The following is a 21,481-nucleotide window of genomic DNA, read 5'->3' as shown; positions in this document are numbered from 1 at the left end:
GCCTAGGAGTTTACATACTTTCTCCCTGCTGAAGACAGTTAACAAGAGCTTATTCATGTGCTCTAATTCACTTTGTGTGTGTGTGTGCGTATTTTTGTCCTAGATGGCCTGACGCAGCAGTTAGGGGCAAACTCTATGTCAGAGTTTGTCTTTGCACAGGCAGTGCAGAAATGGCTCCGATACGCCCCAGACCGTTTGGGTGGCGCAGGACGCACATCATCCGTCCCCATCCCGGAGTAAAAACTACAAAGTTATGTTAAAATATAAATGTAAATAGAAAACTGTTTTAATAAAGTATTTAGCAAACGAAACATGTCTATTGACCTTTTTTTGTTTAGTTTTTTTTTTCTGTTACATCACATGCAATGCTTTCTTATTTTAGGATATTAATATTGACATGATACATTGTGAGACATTTGATTTTTATAAAGGGTGTCCCGTTTGAGGAATAAGTGCAATTATGTGTTTAGGTGGTTTAAGTATTGATGGAAACATGCAGTAGTTTAGTATTGGTTAAAATAACTATAAAGAAAGGTAGATTTCCAGTCATGATTTAACTTGTTTTAATAAAAAAACAACTGTGTGAAAGAGGTGGAAAATCAACACCATAGCTCAACAGTGTTTCAATATCAGAATCTGACATTGTTTCAATGTCAACAGTATTAGAAAATATAACGTCGAATCAATGTCAGGTTTCAACATTGATTCAACATCAAAACCTGACGTTGTTTCAACGTTAAAAATGGGTGCAAGAGTGACGTTAGGTCAACGTCACACTTCAACGTTGATTCAATGACGTCGCCTGATATTGACTCAACATTGTTTCAATGTTTCCTTGCTATCTGGGATACTACATGGCTACAGTCTTGACAGTAGAGCTGGAGATCGCCATCAGATAGCATATCAGCAGTCCATTAACTACTTAAAAGTCATGAGCTCAAAATATTGGTAGGCTTGGATAACTTTTTTTCCCTTAATAAATGATATCACTTACAAAGCATGTTATATATAATATATAAAAACAAAGAAGAACTCAGGAAAGGAAAAATACTTTTTTGCAGCATTATATTTCTGCTCTGTAAGTGATATTGCATTACAATAATATTTTTAAATGTTTGAGATTCTGTTTATAAGAAAGCCATGTTTCCTCACATACAAGGTCTTAAATAATCAAGCCCCATCTTATCTTAATGACCTTGTAGTACCATATCACCCTATTAGAGCACTTCGCTCTCACACTGCAGGCTTACTTGTTGTTCCTAGAGTATTTAAAAGTAGAATGGGAGGCAGAGCCTTCAGTTTTCAGGCCCCTCTTCTGTGGAACCAGCTTCCAGTTTGGATTCGGGAGACAGACACTATCTCTACTTTCAAGATTAGGCTTAAAACTTTCCTTTTTGCTAAAGCATATAGTTAGGGCTGGACCAGGTGACCCTGAATCCTCCCTTAGTTATGCTGCAATAGACGTAGGCTGCCGGGGATTCCCATGTTGCATTGAGTTTTTCCTTTCCAGCCACTCACTATGTGTTAATAGACCTCTCTGCATCAAATCATATCTGTTATTAATCTCTGTCTCTCTTCCACAGTATGTCTTTCATCCTGTTTTCCTTCTTTCACCCCAACCGGTCGCAGCAGATGGCCCCGCCCCTCCCTGAGCCTGGTTCTGCCGGAGGTTTCTTCCTGTTAAAAGGGAGTTTTTCCTTCCCACTGTCGCCAAAGTGCTTGCTCATAGGGGGTCATATGATATGATTGTTGGGGTTTTCTCTGTATTTATTATTGTGCGATCTACTGTACAATATAAAGCACCTTGAGGCGACTTTTGTTGTGATTTGGCGCTATATAAATAAAATTGAATTGAAAGAACAGCAGTTCTTAAGCCTGCCACAAGGTGGCGCTCCGACACAAGTGATGGAAGTATCTCTGCTGTCCACAGTGTGACACACACACAGACACACTGTTCACAGTCACATAAAGCATTGAAGGAAACACTTGTATGTGAGTTCAAAGTAGAAACAACATGTGCATCAGTGTGTCTAAGTCCAATCATCTTAAACATGATATAGTCAAACCCCCGTCCATGTGATGCACAGTCAGAACAGTAGGGGTGTTTTTTTCTTTAGTCCCTCACAGGGGTCATCACTGCAGTCAGCCAGGGTGACCATCTCCCTGACTGCTCCTGCTGCCCTCCAACATCTCCAGCTTCAACGGACTTTTTTTTTTTAAAAGATGGATTTAATGCGACATGATCATTCAAACAGCAGTCGCTTTCTAAAACATCAGATATGTATCGGATTCAGTACCACATACGAAAGTGACCCAGATTGGATTTGAAAATATCGGATTTGTGCCGTTCACACTGTCATACCAAGATCAGATATGGGTCGCATAGGGTCAAAAAAATCAGATTTGATGCGCTTTCGCCTGCAGTGTGAACGTAGCCTAATTCGCACATTGTCACTGTCTTTTGTACTACCAGCTGTGAGGGCTCTGCTTTTACCTTGAGCAGTCTGTTTTTAATTTGTCTTGTGAGTGTGTATTTTTCAAAGGAGATCTCTATCAGTTTGTTTTTGTTGTCACAAGTTGAAGTTCACAACAAATGTATAGAGATTTAAAACACAGCAGTTTAAGGAGGCACGGCTTGGACAAGCTGCACAGGAGAGGTGAAGAACTGTGTCAGGGGAGATGTGAAGCAGGAGCAGAGGGAACATTTTACAAGTTGATAAATGGCAGATTCAGATGTTTAAAGATTTTGTTGACAAAATTAAAAGATAGGTCCATCAGAGTTCAGCAACATTTAAGTTTGATTAAAGTTTTTAAACTACACAGTGTTTATTTTCTCATCTGATGTAGTTATCATATTGAAAAAGTCAGTGACGGAAGCAAGAATATAAAGAAAAATAGTAAATCTGTGTTTTTAGTATGTTTGGTGTTACAAACTTGAAGAAACAGAAAAGATCATCAGACATTAATCTAGTCAGTTTTCAGCCTTCACTCATACTGAAATGTTGAAATCTTTCCTGCTAGACCTAAGTGCAGCGTTTGATACTGTTGACCATAATATTTTATTACAGCTATTATTAAATGGAGAGTCCTCTTCACACACTGACTTTAATTACAAAACTCTACAGGGTTCAGTGATAGTACCAGTTCAGTTTATATTATACATGCTTTAGAAAGCATAGCATACATTTTCACCGCTATGCAGTTGACACCCACTTTTATTGGTTAAACCGCTGGGATGTCTTAGATACATAATGTGCTTTAATTTTCTACTTCTAAGTTCTGATGAAACTCAGGTTATTGTACCGGGACGTAAAAAATCTTAGAAACATTGTGTCTAACAAGATTCTTACTCTGGATGGCATTGCCTTGAGCCGTCTGTTGTAGTGATTTGGCGCATTATAAGTAAAATTGAAGCACAGAGTCGCTTCGTACGACATCAACATTTATTTATATACAAAAAGAAAAAATGCTTCTTTACATAAAAGAATTGTTACTTCACAATTCATCACCATACAGGACCGAAACCAATTACGTGGGTACACAGGGTAAGTCCTCATCTTTAATCCATAGTGATTCGGGTAATTTCTCAGGGCCTTAGAAGGGTGGCCAGTCGTCCTTATCAATTTCGGGAAAGTCGCCGAAATACAAAAGTTCATCCTCGTTGTCGGTGTCCACAGTCCACAGTTGTGGTGGTGAGGGGGTGCGTTCCACTCTAAAACTGGCGAATACGGTGCGTCTTCAATCCAATCTTTAAATGTAGGGTTCGCAGATGGATCTTCAGAGACTAAAGATTGCCCAACGTCCCTGATACAGTCATTTCTGTTACTAATGGCGGTGCTGCTTGTACCAAGTTCTGCCACTTTGATGGCTGCTTGAGCAGAAGGGCTGCAAGATGTCATTTTTTTCATGGAGTAAGAATAAATTTGCCTGTGTGTGCACAGAGAAAACTATGTGAGCCCTTTCACCTTCCTACCTCCTTAGAATATACATCCAACCCCTGTGAGTGGGTAGAGCATCTCAGGCTCTGAATAGTATTGGTTGGATTTGAAATTTTACGCCACTTTATTATTTTGTTTAAATCGGTAGAAACGCTCTGCTCCGTAGCATGTCCTGGTCCAAAATGCCATGGCTCTGTGGCTCTGAAGTCCGCTTTATATAGCATGAGTGTTTCCAAAAACAATGGGTCCATAAAATTGAATGGTATACCTTGAGGGCTTCTGCGTGTGCGGAGGAATTTCAAACAATATGCCTTCTGTTGAAACAAACAATGGTTTCTACATGGGCAAATTAAAGAAAATGCCCCATGACGCTGGTAACTACCTTGGACAATAGAAGGGGCACCACTGTAACTGCACTCTCAACAATTAAATCATATACCTGCGGGCTTTTTCCTTTGCTGAGGAGTTTCAAACAATAAAACCTTCAGTTGAAACAAAGGTGCCACCGTGGCTGTGCTCTCGCAATAGCGTTTTATTTCTAGAGGGTTAATGTTATGTGTGATACTCTGGTGCATTTAAAAACTAGCGTGCTCTGTCTTCCTCTTGGATCACCATTCCGAAATTCATATTTTTTAAAAAAATGCTGGAATCACCTAGTGATGAGAAATGGCCTGTATTTATATAGCACTTTACTAGTCCCTAAGGACCCCAAAGCGCTTTACACATCCAGTCATTCGCCCAGTCACACACACATTCACACACTGGTGATGGCAAGCTACATTGTAGCCACAGACACCCTGGGGTGCACTGACAGTGGCGAGGCTGCCGGACACTGGCGCCACAGATCTCCACTTAGATTTGTAAAATAAGGTCTGATTAAATTAAACTCTTATGGAGAGTCATGAACCATGAATTTTCCCATACAGAAGAAAGCCCATGAAAAGAAAGAAAGGCGTTGAAAGGCTGCTCCAACGGAACATATTGTTTCGGAGGAAAACACGAACACAGTGTACAGTTGAGTCTCAATAGCGTATTTACAACTGGGCTCGTCAGGCACTCTTCTTGGCTGCAGTGGTTATTATTATATTTACATGCTTCCAGCTCCCGTTTTTGCTCGATGACAACTCACACTTTTCAACTGTCCTTTTTCTCCCTTCTTGCGCTCACAGACACATAACAGGTATGGCAGTCCATTCTCCCTGCAGCACGGACTACACTGCCCATGAGGCTACATTCTTTTGAGCTATGCCTGTAGCATTCTGCCTATTAGCTTTGCACAACAACAACAACAACAAAAAGGCGCACACTCACCCAGGAAACACACAGTCGCAGAGAGAGCGCGTCACCCTGTAACCATGGCAGCGTAACGCTGCCCCTTTGAACAACAGAACATAGCTGTGAAACAAAACCCAAACAGTCCTGACCGCCACAATATGAAACAGGAAAATACTGTCGTGTAATCCATTTATTTCAACAAAGTAACTGTATTCTAAATACCACCTTTTTAAACGGTAACTGTAACGGAATACAGTTGCTCTTATTTTGTATTTTAATTACGTAACGGCGGTACATGTATTCCGTTACTCCCCAACACTGGCTATATGTGGAAGGAAACCGTGACCTAGGACAAGCTGATGGCATAAGATGTTACTCCTCGGGTTTCATATGCAAAAAAAAATTAAAGCGCTAGCTTGCGTGGTTCCGGTTCTACAGGGATTTAAAAATAGTTACACAAAATGGAGCTCTGACAAGTTTTAAAGGGTTAAGACCAGCCACTCGAAGCATTTACTTACAATTGGTGTAAGGGCCACAGGCTCAATATTAGGAGTGACAAAATCTATCTGATCTTAACCCAACTTAGCATTTCACTTGTTGAAGACTAAACTTTGGAAAGGATCACAAACAAACACCAGCTTAATGCCACTTCAGTAAAGGCCTAAAAAAAAGGAGGAAACCAGCATCTTATGATGTCCATGAGTTAAAGATTTCAGGCAGTCATTGGCCAGGAGAGAGTTTTAGAGATTTCAGACCTACCATTTATCAGCTCAAACATCAAAAGACATGAATGCTTTAAAAGCAACAAGATCAGCTCTTCTCTGACAGCATGGTGGGAGTTTCTAAAAATGATGGAGTCTTCATTAATCCCATGCAGACACACACCTATCTGGAATAACCCTGACATATTACAAAACAATAATATGATTAATTTTCCAGAATGGAGTTGTAAAGGAATTAAATACTTAGAACATATATTAGAAGGAACAGACTTTATTCCAGTTGACAGACTAGTTATACAATATGGGATCAACAAGAAAAGATTTTTAGTGTCATGTTTCGGCTGTGTGCAGGCAGGAGGACCCAAACGCAAAACTCACCACACAGGAATTAAACTCAAAAAGCTGCTTTAATGCAGAATGAATCAAAAAATATAACTAAACTAAACTGGGACATGGATAACTAACACACAGGAAAACAGCCATGAGGGAGACCCTGACAAAGAGAAACACAGGGCTTAAATACACTGAGGGATAATGAGGGAATGAGACACAGAAGAAGAGCACAGCTGGGAGTAATCAGGCTGGATGAGACAAGGAAAGTAAAACTAGAAACGCTGACATGAGACACAAAGTAAAACAGGAAACACACTGACTGAACTCTAAACATGTAAACGTAACAGCAACTGGGGAAACAGAACAGAAACATGGGACAGAAAAGCACAGTAGACACAACGTGAACATAACAACACCACAGGGAAAGAGTAAAACAAAACACAGAACCTCTTAGAAAATAAAATAGGAAACATAATGAAACGCAGACATGACTACATGAACTTGACAACATAACAGACATGAAACACATGAAGGGCAAGGGAGACTTAACAGAGGTTGGAAGACACAAGGGGAATCTAATAACAAATGAACTAGAAAACCTAGTGAGCTTAACCATATACTATAAACATCAAAATAAACTAAAACTCAAAACGCTGGTCATAAGACCCAGGATCGTGACATTTTAGAATATCAACAAAATTAAATCCATAGTAAAGAAGAAATTTAACCTCGGTCAAGTTGAATTGCAAACACCACCAAGCGCGGTACATTTTCTTACTCTTAATCCCCCATATTATTGTCTAAAATATACAGAACACTTGCTAAAATAGATGAATCAATATCCCTTCCTATTGCAAAGTGGGAAACAGATTTATCAGTAAGCTTAGACCAAAACTTCTGGTCTCAGGTATGCTTAAAAACCTTTAAATTGATTAAAAATCCCAGTCTGCAATTAATACAATACAAATTACTACATAGAGTGCACTATACAGGTCATCGGATGTTCAAGATGGGCTTTACATCTTCCAACAACTGCTCACACTGTCAAGTCAATACACCAGACAATTACATCCACGCCCTTTGATTCTGTCCACCAGTCCAGAAGTTTTGGCGTGAGATATGTGAAGACTTATCAAAGTGTCTGAAATGTAACATTCCAGCCTCCCCTTTAGTATGCTTGTTGGGAAAATTGGATGATGTCACTACAGAAACTAATACAGTCCACATTGTTTTTACTGCCCTATGCATCGCCAAGAAAACGGTCCTCATGAACTGGAAAATAAAAATAATCTTAATTCTAGCCAATATAGAAACCATCTAATAGATCACATTACTCTCGAGACAGCCTCTGCCACCACATTAGATCAATCCCTCTCGGCTCCTTTGATTGGCTACATCACCTAGTGGGGGTGGGGGGTCGTGGTTTGGACCCGGGGCAGGCGTGGGGGCTTGGGGTTCGGGTGTGCTTCGTCTCCGTGCTAGGGCTCTGACACAAATACAGAGAAAAACCCAACATTTCATACATCACACACCCCTGTTCTCTGCTGGCCATCGAGGCGGGGGGGCTGGGAGGAGGTGTTGGCCGTCCGATTGGGTTCTGGGATGCGGGGCCTCCCTGCTGCTGCGGAGCCTGGGGCGGTCTGCTTGCCTGCTTGGGTAACATCTCCTGGTTCTAGGTGCCGTTTTCCCCTCCAGGGGCGAGGGTACCTGGACCCGGGCTATAGAGTTTGTTTGGGGAGTGTGATTGCCTGGCACGCCACTGTAGCCCCCTCTGGCTTCTGCTCTGTGGCTACTGGGTGACCCCACATCTGGGGTCTCCTCAGCTCTCCCCAGGAGGGTGGCACGGACGCCCCTCCGGTGGTCCTGCTTGGGTTCTCACACACTGGGGCCTCTGGATGTCTGGAGCCTGAATCTCCTCCATGCCTGCTTCATGCCCTGGAGACAGGGCTATGGTTCTTTATATCCTCTAGCAAATCGTTACATGGGGAAACCTTTTGAATACCAGCGCGCTGATCCACACAAGTGTGGACATGGGTGTTCACTGTTCATAGACATAAACTACAGCTTTATTGGCTGTTATTTCCAAGCACATTGTGCGCTGTCGGTCCTGCTTGCTACACAACAACATTCAACATTTAGTATTTACTGCTGTTTACACTTAGCTAGATTAACGCGATGGTGTTGTGTTTAGTATGTTGCTCTGTTTTTTTTGCTGTTGTTGTTTGTTTTCTCTTCTTTTTTTCTCAACAGGTGATCCAGGAGATTTTTGAACTCTTCTTTCTCTTTTTAAGTGCCCTTTCTCACTGTCCCTCTTCTCTTCTGTTTTTCTTTTCCTTCATCTTTCTTTCTCCCTTTCCTATCCCTCAGTCATGTCTGTCCCGTCTGTAACAACTGAAAATAAAATAAAATAAATAATAACAACAAAGGTCGATCAAAAGGACCAATACGGCAATGCTAGGCAAGGCCATGATGATCCATTTTGCAAAGTAAATCCATTGGGTATTCTTGTTGGTCTTCAGACAACAATTCTGACGAGTAAAGAACCAAATGGGCCAGAAAAAAAAAAGAAAAAAATATTTTTGTTCAATCTTTTTGTTCAACCCACTGAATTAAAGCTGAAAGTCTGAACTTTAACTCCATCAGTTTTTTCATTTAAATTTCACTGTGGTAACCAAAATTACAAAATGCTGTCTCTGTCCAAATATTTATGGACCTAAGTTTAGTTCTACTTTTACTTAACTGATAAGTCATGTTGGCAGTTTATCATTAATGTTCTTGCAAACATACTCCTTGGAGACCCCCTACATACATATCCATGTACTATCCAGCTAGACTAGTGTGTCTGTCCATGAAAATATTTCTGCATGTGTGATTGTTCATGTGTCATCTGCATGAAACACACAAGAAGTGAGTGAAAGACACAGGAAATGTTTCCAGCTCTTCCTCCTCTATCAGACATTCTCTCCATACCTGAGAGTTTCCAATCTCCAGTGTGGATCCTTCAGTCCAGCCGACAGCAGCTTCATTCCTGAGTCTCCTGGATGATTGTAGCTCAGGTCCAGCTCTCTCAGATGGGAGGGGTTCGAGCTTAGAGCTGAGGCCAGAGAAGTACAGCCTTCCTCTGCGATCAGACAGCCTGACAGACTGTAGACACAAATCCATCTGTGAACACTTTATGAGGTCTAATCTTAAAAGTAGAGAGGGTATCTGTCTTCTGTATTCAATCCAGAACTGTTTCCATTCTACTTTTAGAAATTCAAGGAACCACAACTAAGGCCTTTGTTTTTGCTCACTGTGTCCCGTGTCATATGGCATCATGCTGTCATTTTGCTGTTGATTTGGCTTATGGTTTGGATTTCTTGTCTCGTACTATGTGAGTGATGGCATGTTTCATTCCACTACTGCAGTGGGCTTTCTGGACCTTAATTGTGAGCTTGTAGTGTGTCGCACACACTGCAACCTCACAATTAAGGATAACAGTGTAATATGAGGTCATTTGCTGGAACCTGACGACTAAGGGCTTTGTATATGAGAAAAATGGTTTCATTCTTTCATTCTTGACAAGGAGCCAATGACAAGATAGGAGAAATATGATCTAGTCCCCAACATTACTCTTTTGTTTTTGTTTTGTTTTTGTTAGAATAGGCTGATATTTATATTTGAAAAAACTCTGAGAAAGGATGTTATAAAATTTATGAGCATTGATTGTAGGAAAGAAGGTAGTACTATATTTATCTCTAAGGTGCACATTAAAGAACATAACATGATCATTAAGTACTTCAGGATAATTTGCAGGGTTATGAAAATCTTTGCAGGCAGTAAATAAGAGTCCAATATTCAAGTTAGAGTCAAATAAAATAATTAATATACCCGACAAGACCTTTATCTGTGTAATACGTGTTATATATAATACTGGGTGGGGAAGACTTATTGCTGACCTGAGAGTTTCTAGAGTACAATGTGGACTCTTCACTGCAGCAGACAGAAGCTTCACTCCTGAATCCTTCAGGTCATTGTCACTCAGGTCCAGATCTCTAAGAATAGAGGACTGGGATCTGAGAACTGAGGACATATCTTCACAGTTTCTTTCTGAGAGGTTACAGGCAGTCAATCTGAAAAATAAAGAACACAAAGACAAAACTAAACTCACTGAAAAAAGCATACTGATGGTAAGTGAGGACTTTCCAGAAATGGTATTAATGAGTGTTGGCTCAGGACTGTTGGACTTTCTCTCACTTCATTTTAAACACGTGAGAAATGTGTCATTTTACTGTGGAAATAAAGAAATTTAGAAATTTTTTATTTAGAAATAAAAAAAAATATTCTGACCTCAGAGTTTCTAGGGTACAATGTGGGCTCTGCAGTGCAGCAGACAAAAGTTTTACTCCTGAATCCTGTAGGTTGTTGTTACTGAGGTCCAGCTCTTTTAGATTCAAAGACTGAGTGTTGAGAGCTGACGACAGAGCTTCACAACTTCTCTCTGAGAGGAAACAACCACTCAGTCTAGAAATAAAGAGCACAGACAAAAACAAAAAAAAAATGTATTTATGTATGTAAATGTTTTTGTATTTATTATTTATGTATGTAATGTAAATGTTTATGTATGTATTGATGGTGCAGTGAGGAGTTACTTGATTACTTCAGATTTGGCAATATTTACTGCTGTTTCAGGACTGACTAGAATTGCTATGGTCTTATTTTAAAAATTATAAATGTTACAATTGACACTAAGTAAAAAAAAGCCACCGAGTCTGGAAAAAGATCCTATTTGGGCTTTTTTGTTTGTTTGTTAATAGAATTGCTCTGTTTTCATTTTTTCTTCTTTTTTTTATATTTTACTTTGCTCCTACCAAGTTGCTTTAACAAAATCTTCTGTAATTAAAGTCTAAATTGTGGACATTCCCTTTTTAACCTTTCGTGAAACAATAACAGTTTAAACCTGAGTATTGTCATTTGGACTAACAGATTAACCATCAATTAATATCTCAGTCCAAATAGGTCTAATTGGTTAGTCTAGCCTTTTTAAGTAACATCTTCCCTTGGAGCCTGTAGTCCAGGTTTTTGAAAGTAACCCAGATTAACAAACCCCACAATCGAAAGGGGGAGCTGCCTTGGCAGCCTTGACAGCTGACAATCTTCATGTATCACCAAAGATGGCAGACAGAAGACAATCATGAACATGACATTCCGGCCTATACTGATGTTGCGGTCAGTGCGGAAAATAAATGTGTTAAACTTGCTGCTCCATTCCTAGTTTTAATAACAAATTTATCTAACAGTCTTTAAATTAATTAAGTTTAATATTAAAACAATTCTGCAAACACTAGGCTAAAAATCACTCCCACTTTGACTGACAGATTCATTTATAATTAAAAAAAATGCTTTCTTGGTGTGGAACAATCAGTGATTAACCAGTATTTAGGTTTAAGGGGAATTACTTTTTCACATAAGGCCAGGTAGGTTTTGATCACTTTTGTATCTTAATTAATTAAATCATGATTTAATAACTGCATTTTCAATTTAGTTAACCAAATGCACTGATTAGATCAACATCCACATTACAAGAGATGACATTACAAACGAACATTAAAACTACCATATATTTACTGAGTGACTGATGATCATTTAATTCACTATTTTTTAAAGTGTACTTTGAACTGAGCACCTATGATTTATTTTAATTTGATTTATTATAATTATATATATATATATATATATATATATATATATATATATATATATATATATATATATATATATATTATAATTTATGATTTATTTTATTTATTTTAAGAATGAAGCAATGGGAATATATGTACTTACAGAGCTTTTGTGGAAGCTTTGACAACTGGCAGCAGCCTCAGAAAAGCCTCCTCTGAAGCAGAGTATTTCTGCAGGTCAAACACATCCAGATCTTTGTCTGATGACAGTAAGATGAAGACTAGAGCTGACCACTGAGCAGGAGACAGTTTATCTGTGGAGAGACGTCCTGATCTCAGGGACAGTTAGATCTCCTCCACTAGAGAACAATCATTCAGTTCATTCAGACAGTGGAACAGATTGATGCTTTTCTCTGCAGGCAGATTCGCACTGAGCTTCTTCTTGATGAAATGGACTGTTTTCTGATTGGTCTGTGAGCTACTTCCTGTCTGTCTCAGCAGGCCTTGTAGGAGAGTCTGACTGGTTTGCAGTGAAAGACCCAAGAGGAAGCGGAGGAATAAGTCCAGGTGTCCATTTGGACTCCGTAAGGCCTTGTCGACAGCACTCTGATGTAGATTTTATTTTTTTTCTTTTCAAATAATTTATACTTCTTGGAGGATGTTTGTCGTTCTTCCAGCAGATTGACTCCAGAGTTGATGAAGGTCAGATGGACATGAAGAGCAGCCAGAAACTCCTGAACACTCAGATGGATGAAGCAGAACACCTTGTCCTGGTACAGTCCTCTCTCCTCTTTAGAGATCTGTGTGAACACTCCTGAGAACACTGAGGCTGCTCTGATGTCGATGCCACACTCTGTCAGGTCTGATTCAGAGAATATCAGGCTTCCTTTCTGCAGGTGATCAAAAGCCAGTTTTCCCAGAGACTCAATCATCTCCCTGCTCTCTGGACTCCAGTGTGGATCTGTCTCAGCTCCTCCATCATACTTGACCTTCTTCACTTTGGCCTGAACCACCAGGAAGTGGATGTACATCTCAGTCAGGGTCTTGGGCAGCTGTCCTCCCTCTCTGGGTGCCAGCACATCCTCCAGAACTGTAGCAGTGATCCAGCAGAAGACTGGGATGTGGCACATGATGTGGAGGCTTCGTGATGTCTTGATGTGGGAGATGATCCTGCTGGCCTGCTCCTCATCTCTGAATCTCTTCCTGAAGTACTCCTCCTTCTGGGGGTCAGTGAACCCTCTTACCTCTGTAACCATACCAACACAGTCAGGAGGGATCTGATTGGCTGCTGCAGGTCGTGTGGTTATCCAGAGGCGAGCAGAGGGAAGCAGTTTCCCCCTGATGAGGTTTATCAGCAGCACATCCACTGAGGTGGACTTTCTAGGGTCAGTTAGGATTGTAGTTTTGTGGAAGTCCAGAGGAAGTCGACACTCATCCAGACCATCAAAGATGAACACAACCTGGAAGTCTTCAAAGCTGCAGATTCCTGCTTCTTTGGTTTCAGTAAAGAAGTGATGAACAAGTTCCACCAAGCTGAACTTTTCCTCTTTCAGCACATTCAGCTCTCTGAAAGTGAATGGAAATATGAACTGGATGTCCTGGTTGGCTTTGTCGTCAGCCCAGTCCAGGCTGTATTTCTGTGTTAAGACTGTTTTCCCAATGCCAGCCACTCCCTTTGTCAGCACTGTTCTGATTGGTTCATCTCTTCCATCTCTTTAAAGATGTCTTCTTGTCTGATGGTTGTTTCTGGTCTGTCTGGTTTCCTGGATGCTGTTTCAATCTGTCTGACCTCATGTTCATCATTGACCTCTGCAGTCCCTCCCTCTGTGATGTAGAGCTCTGTGTAGATCTGATTCAGAAGGGTTGGGTTTCCTGCTTTAGCGATGCCCTCAAACACACACTGGAACTTCTTCTTCAGTGCAGATTTAACTTTACGATGACAAACTGCAGCAAGATGTTCTCAATAAATAAACAAACAATATCACTTCATTATTTACAAATACCACATGACAACTTTGTTTGAACACTGCTGGTGATAAGTTTCATTTATCACCACCAGCCTAAATATTCAGAGATCTCCTCTTACTGCTCTGCAGATGGTCAGCCAGCTCCTCCTGCTTCATTCTCCTTAGGAAGTCCACTGTGATCTTCACCAATGCCTCTTTGCTGCTCCTCTGCTCATCATTCTCCCTCTGATTCTCTAAGCATTCTGGGTAATCTGGACTCAGAACCTTCTGGATATTCTTCAGCTCGTTCTTCACATAAGTGATGATGTTGTCCTCCAGCAGCTGGAACAGAATACTTTATGAATGAGCCAATCAGACTGAAATCATGGAACCAAACATCAGATCTATGTTGGACACACTGACAATCCACTGGTCTACAAAGAGCAGCATGGAAATGACTGTGAACAGAATAGATGTAACAGTAGTTGTTGTACATGGACAGACCATAAATATGGAGTCCAGGTGTGCTTGATGCTGCTGGGTAGACTGACCACTGGGAGCCTCTGAGCTCTGCTGGTTCACTCTGTGGAGGAAACATGAAGAATTAGATCAACACAGGATAAAGATCCAGAAGTTTCTGCTCAAATAACTTCATCTGAATCACCTTTGGTTAAGCATTACTGAGAGTATCTGCTTTGAATTCTTTGTGCAGCAACTATAAATATTTGTGTAACTGGTGATCAATCCTACATCGCTGAGTGAAACTGAGCTCAGTCCTTCACACAGAGCAGCTACAGCTCTGGGTGTTGGTGGACTTTCAGTTCAGGAACTTCTACAATGTTTCTGCTGGATTAGGATCCACAGTTTGAGTTTGTTTCAAAAACATGATCATTATTATTATTATTATTCGACCGTTCTTTGAAGGAATGACTTGTTTGCTATGTGTCACAGTCTGACCTTCTCCTGAGACTCAGTGATGCTACAAGAGGAGCAGCAGTAGGAGGATTTAGAGCTGAGTTAATAAAACTAAATAAAATATGATCTTGGAGAAATACTTTGTTTCTGCTGCTCTTACAGCCTTCTGATCATTTAACAATGATCTGGTAACATTATTCAACCAAGGCTGGGTTTTAGGTTTTAGGCTCCTGGTTGTGAGACGACCAATGGAATCAACGATATCAAAACCAGTTGAATTAAACAGAAAGTAAGTCGTTGTTTGTCTGAGTAGATGGATCAATGAAAGAGAAAGGCATGATTAAAGTTTATATAAAAACAACCAAAACAATCAGCTCTATCTGAGGTAATCAAGTGAGATCAGTATTTTAACAGACTGACATGAAAGTGAGAACTCAAATATTACAGGCATGTGGTCAGAGAAATTAATGTTGCAGATTTCAGTGTCACAGAGAGTCAGGCCACCAGACAGCACACGATCCACAGTATGTCCATGATTGTGTGTTGGGTCTTTAACTAACTGAACAGGATTAAAAGAGTCTACAGTATAAGATTTACAAAGTCATTAGTCAGCGGTGTATTTAAGCAGCAAACATGGATATTAAAGTCCTTGTGAATTTAAACACTGTCATATCCTGGCATAATTCCTGCCAAGAATTGAGAGGATAAAATTTTAGTTGAATTTCAGTGGTCAGTACACCAGCACACAGCACCGGAGTGATCAGCTGGATTTCAAACAGCTGCAGTTCAAAGTAAACATCAGCTTTTAGCTGCTGACAGTTGAAACAGTTGCTGTGAAAGCTGGACACTGAGAGGCGAAGACACAGGTAGGATCCAGGTGAACTGACTCCTGCAATCACCAGCAAATGAACAACCTGAGATTGGAGGCAAGTTTGTTCAGAAGAACCTGGGATTAGTCATCAGTGATGCAGCCATGCAGTTATTGAATTTAACCAACACACCGCCCCGTTTCCTTCATCTTCTTCCTGGAGGTAAGGCAGAGGTGGAGGAACACTGGTACAATCTCTAGCACAGGTGGGATATTTGATCATTCCTAACATCCAGTCAGGACTGCTCTTCAACAGTGGCTCAGATATTTAGAAGGCAAGGCAAGGCAAAATTATTTATATAGCACAATTCAACAACAAGGTGATTTAAAGTGCTTTACAGAGACATTAAAAAACAAAAACAAATAAAAAGCATGATTTAAAAATGATTAAAAAAACAGTAGATAAAATCAGAACAGTAGATAAAATCAGTAGTTAAAATGTACATTTTGAAATTTAAGCTTAAAAGTATGGATTAGGTGTTTTATTCAAATGCAGCTGAGAACAGGTGAGTCTTCAACCTGGATTTAAATAAACTAAGTGTTTCAGCTGATCTGAGGCTTTCTGTGAGTTTGGTCCAGATATATGGAGCATAAAAGCTGAATGCAGCTTCTCCGTGTCTGGTTCTGACTCTGGGAACTGATAAAAAAACGGATCCAGATGACGTGAGGATCTGGAAGGTTCATACTGGGTCAGGAGGTCACTGATGTATTTTGGTCCTAAACCATTCAGAGCTTTATAGACCAGCATCAGAACTTTAAAGTCTATCCTCTGACGGACAGGCAGCCAGTGTAAAGACCTCAGAGCTGGACTGATGTGGTCCACTTTTTTGGTCTTAGTGAGGACTCGAGCAGCAGAGTTCTGAATGAGCTGTAGTTGTCTGACTGATTTTTTTAGGTAGACCTGTAAAGATGCTTTTACAGTAATCAAGCCTACTAAAGATGAATGCATGGACTAGTTTTTCCAGGTCCTGTTGAGACATCAGATCTTTTATCCTTGATATATCCTTGAGGTGATAGTAAGCTGATTTTGTTATTGTCTTAATGTGTTTTTCTAAGTTTAGGTCTGCATCCATCACTACACCCAAATTTCTCGCCTGGTTTGTGGTTTTTAGGTGTATAGTCCTTTACGACAGAGTCACCCACAATCAGAGTTTCAGGCCTAGCCTTTAGCTTTCCCTGTGGCCTTTTACTTTTCAACAGATTTTCAGACCTTTCTTCGCTGCTTTTTGATGGATGGTCGTCCGATATAGATCCAGGGTCCTTTGATAGTGGAGCAAATCGGTTCTGCAGTTTCACATTCAGTTGTTTTGGAGGTTTGTTGTTAACCTTCCTATTCACGGTTGTCCAGTCCTGTTTCCTCCCGTATACAGGGGTAGAAGAGCTTCTCTGTCTCATAGGAAGTGAAGGCCAGTCGGTTTCAGAGATTTCAGCTCGCTGTGCCCTGCCTGTGATACCTCCTCCACCTTCCAGAAGACATGATTTATCTCTTGGTTTTGCACCAAGACAGTCCAAGGAGGGATTATCGCTTGAGGATCTTCTGCAGGAGGCTGTGGTAGTCATCTATGGAGAGGGAAGGCATCTTGTTGATAGTTAACCTAGCGGTTAGCACCTTTCCAGGCTATTGAGGGTGTTCGATGCCCAGACACTGTAATCAGGCTTCAGCTGTGTGTAGGCCACAGACACACAGAGCGCTGAAGATAAGGTAACTATAAAAATGTTGCTGTTTCTGTTAAGAACGCTTTAGTCCTAATGATCTATAAGTGTCAAGAAGCTATCGCAGGTAAGCTCATACGGAAAGAAGGGAAAAAATCAATAAAAGAAGCAAAGCATTTAAAGAGCAAAGAGAGGAAGTGTCCACACTCAGTCATAAACCAGAAGAGTAGAAGAAACAAACCAGAAGAGTAGAAGAAACAAAGTGATCATGAAGAGAACAGGTAACAGCTGACAGCAAGACACACACACAGGCTTTTTTCTTGACACTATCCTATGACAGGCACCCTGGAGCTGAGCCAGTATGGACACCTCTGTGGTTCAGTGTTGTCCTGATGGAGTCTCATTAACAGCAGCCAGTGTAATCCAGGCTTTAGCTGCTGGGTCTCTGTGTAACCTCTCAGACTGTTTAACAGATCAGACACAAAGAGAATCAGAGCAGCTCTTTAAAGACAAACATGAACCCACTCAGGTCACACTTTCCCCACAGATATGAGCATCACTGTCCTCAAACAGCAAATGACCAAGTCTAATATTTGGATCTTTTCTCTTTCATTGTTTTCTTTTTAATGAATCTTTGTAACAATCTGAGGATGTTTCAGGTCAGATTTATCCAGGAAACACAAACATGTAAAGGAGTCATCACAGCTCTCTGACCTCGTTGGTCCAGGTTCACCACTGAAGTTTATAGGATTATCTATGGAGTTGTCACTTTCACAGCTGGATCCTGCAGACTCTGCTCTGTCCTTCTCTTCCTGCATCATCATCTTCTTGTGGACTTCAGTCAGTCTGAGAGGTAAACCACAAACACTCAGTGAGTTCACATTAACAGAAGTAACTGAGTTACAGTCGCTGACCTCTGACCTGTCATGTAACCTAGAAACCAGGTCAATATGTCTGTAGGTCCTCAGTCATCCAGGTTAAGGAGCCTGTACAAGGCTGGTTAGACTCTATGAATACTTACTTAAATATTGAATACATACTTAACTCTGCATGTTAGAAGAAACTATTAAAGGTCATGAATGCGAGAAAGGCAGTGAGGCATCCTTTACAGCTAAACAGCAGCATCAGAGAATAGCCAACACCTCTACATTTATCAGATTAAACTTCATACATCTACTGTTGATTACTGAAAATATACTTCAGTATACTGTTGTGGAGTGCCTGCAACCCTGAAAAGGATAAACAAAAGTAAATAGATAGATGTTGTTGTGCAGTTGCTTACCACCTTTTAAATTAATTCCAAAGTAAATTAAGGAGCAGATGAGTCCAGTGTTTGCTGCAGTTTCTCCATATTTCTCACTGATGTTTTTATTTGACACAGATTTAATAAACTAGTCAAACTTCAAATCATACTGAGAAACACTATATCCAGAAAATTAAATGTGCATATTTAGATAATATAAGGTAAATACAGCTGTGGAGGCAGTCATGTGGTGTTTGAGAAGGAATGACCCGAATGCAGGCAAAGGCTGTGATGCGAGTGAGCGTTTTATTTACAATGATGGCAAAGTGACGAAAAAAGGAAACATTGAACGGGTAGCTACCAAACCCTAGACTGGGAAGACTAAAAGATAAAAAGCACAGGAACACACGGGCAACAGGCAGCGATGACACGCAGAATGTTAAACAGAGAGACATCAAGGAATGCAGACTGAAAAAGTACACAGGGAACTATGGCTGTATCCCAGCTCAGGTTTCATCTACTTTGTTCTTATCGGTCAAAAAACACTGATTCTACTGGTGAGCAGATCAGAGCCAACAGACCTTTTACATGTTTTATATTCTTTATAAATGATCCACTGTAAACACATTTAAAGGTCCAGTTGTGCAGACATATTGAATCATAATACTTTACACTGCCCAGCATCATCACACAGCAGATCCACAGGGTTCAGCACAGTTTGTTCCAGGCAGCCAGTGTGATCAGCCACTGATTATAAAGAATAACAAAACATATTAATATTAATATATTAGGAGCTATCATATTTCTGAATGTCAAGCTCAATGACATTCTGAGTGATTCACAGACAGATCTTAGTTTAATAACTTTGGTCTAATCCAGTGTTACGGGAGCTCTGGTGGTAATGAGTCTCTTTTGTGTGGGGGCAGAAGCACTCAGAGGTCCAGTAAGAGCTACAATATGAGGAGCAGCTGTCCTCATAAACCAACACTGTCATGGTCTGTGTGCAGGCAGGCAGGAAGAGACCCAAAATGCAGACTCCAAATTCAAGGCAAAACTTAAAAACGAGATGGCAGCTTTATTGCTGGGCATGAGGAGAAACCAAATTTGAATACACAAAATAAACTTGGTAGGCTTGGCAGGCAGAACACACAGACATGTATGAGGGAGATCATGACACCAACAAAGAGAAACACAGGGCTTAAATAAAGTGAGGGGTAACGAGGGGAAGGAGACACAGAAGGAGAGCACAGCTGGGAGTAATTAGGCAGGGCGAGAAAAAACTAGAAACACTGACATGAGACAAGGACCTTCAAAGTAAAACAGGAAACACACTGATTAAACTCTAGACATGTAAACTTAACAGACTGGGGAGACGGAACATAGAGATCTGAAATGTGGGACAGAAAGGCACAGAGTAGACACAACATAAAACACACAGAAGCCGTATAACAAAACCTAAGAACTAAAAGCATAACAGGCATAGTTAATAATAACTAATACCTATAATGATCAAAACAGCACAACAAAGTATTCAGAACATTAAAACATAATATACAATACTAAAACACAATAGACTAGCAATAACACATGAAATCAAAGATTAACAATATAAACAGGAAACTCTGGGTCACTGACCCAGGACTGTGAGAAGCACAGTCCTGATACTGTGACATCATAAATGTCTCTGTGTTGCTAGACTGCAGCCACCGGGATTTCTGAGTCATGTGACTCTGTGTGGGTAGAAACACCACGTCCTCTTGGAGCAGAGCCAACTACTTGTGACGCAGTCTGTTTTAAAAAAAAAAAATACTTTTATGTGTTTAATCTGCATCTAAACTCCATCTGTGATAAATAACAATAAAAGCAGCTGTAACCTCTGTGTGAGTCTGTGAGTATAAAGACTGGAGCTCAGAGTCTCTGCAGCGGCTTTCTGCTTGGGCTCATGCCGCATTCATCAGTGAACGGTTCAGCTGCTGAACGTCAACTAACTCTGCTGCTGCATCACAGAAGAAGACTTAGTGCTGAACTAAGCTGCAAACAGCTGATGTTAGCCAGGAAAACTTTACACACTGCTTCACCTACCTTCACACGGAGATGATCAGCGTCAGGCACAAACACAAAGTTCAGGAGAGGAAAAGTTTGGGAAAGAAGGAAAAACCAAGAGAGGTATTTGTGGGTGGGCCTGACAGGCCAGAGCCCACCTCCCTCATCAGGGACTGGATTAAAAAAAGGAAGAAAAAAATCCGCAAACAGTTTCACTTTTTTGTTGTATTTCTACCCTGGAAAAATGGCCCTCCAAAAGCAAGAAAAAAAAACTTGACCGATTGAACACTGCTAGGCTAAAACTGCTCAACCTGTAACATTTGTTATTATTACAAAGTGCTTTTAACATGAACATGAACATTTGGCCACATTCTTCAAACATTACCTTAACATTATCATTAAGGGTGCACAGTATTTAATTTTTCAGCTATATCTAATATTTTACAGTTGTACTAGCCAATACCCAATAAAGCAATTCTCACTTTTATACCAGTCTTCTGTCGAAACTCAACATAAAAAAAATCTTAAAATTAACTAAAAACTAACTATTAACTAAAAACTCTCTGCACTGCACAAACCAAACACAAAATGTTGGCATGTTAGCCGATATTAATTATAACACTGGGCTAACCTGGCCAAATTACAAACAAAAATCAATGGCAACCAACATGCACGGAAAAAAATGCAATAGGGTGGTTGTTGAATTTGCATAGAATTACTTCATATATCCAGCATGACTAATTTAATTTTCACATCTAAACACATTTTTGTCTTTTAATTTTCACATATTCTTTAAGAATATTCATTCTTTTAGAACAAATCATGTTGAACAGAAACAAGTTAGTCGTGTTTTATCCTGGAAAGGAAAAATCGGCTGCACTGTCC

General features: G+C 40.3%; 1 protein-coding gene and 1 pseudogene across 1 annotated transcript in view; one reads left to right on the top strand and one right to left on the bottom strand.

Moving 5' to 3' along the window:
- Positions 1–21,481, top strand: part of LOC134622284 (NACHT, LRR and PYD domains-containing protein 12-like) — a 1,346,881-nt gene that overhangs the window by 1,063,765 nt on the left and 261,635 nt on the right. The window lies entirely within an intron of this gene.
- Positions 9,152–14,207, bottom strand: LOC135932516 (NACHT, LRR and PYD domains-containing protein 12-like; annotated as a pseudogene).

Source organism: Pelmatolapia mariae, linkage group LG3_W (genome assembly GCF_036321145.2).
Source record: "Pelmatolapia mariae isolate MD_Pm_ZW linkage group LG3_W, Pm_UMD_F_2, whole genome shotgun sequence".
Taxonomy (NCBI): domain Eukaryota; kingdom Metazoa; phylum Chordata; class Actinopteri; order Cichliformes; family Cichlidae; genus Pelmatolapia; species Pelmatolapia mariae.
Note: the sequence above shows the minus strand (reverse complement) of the source record. Positions and strands in the feature narration are given on the sequence as shown.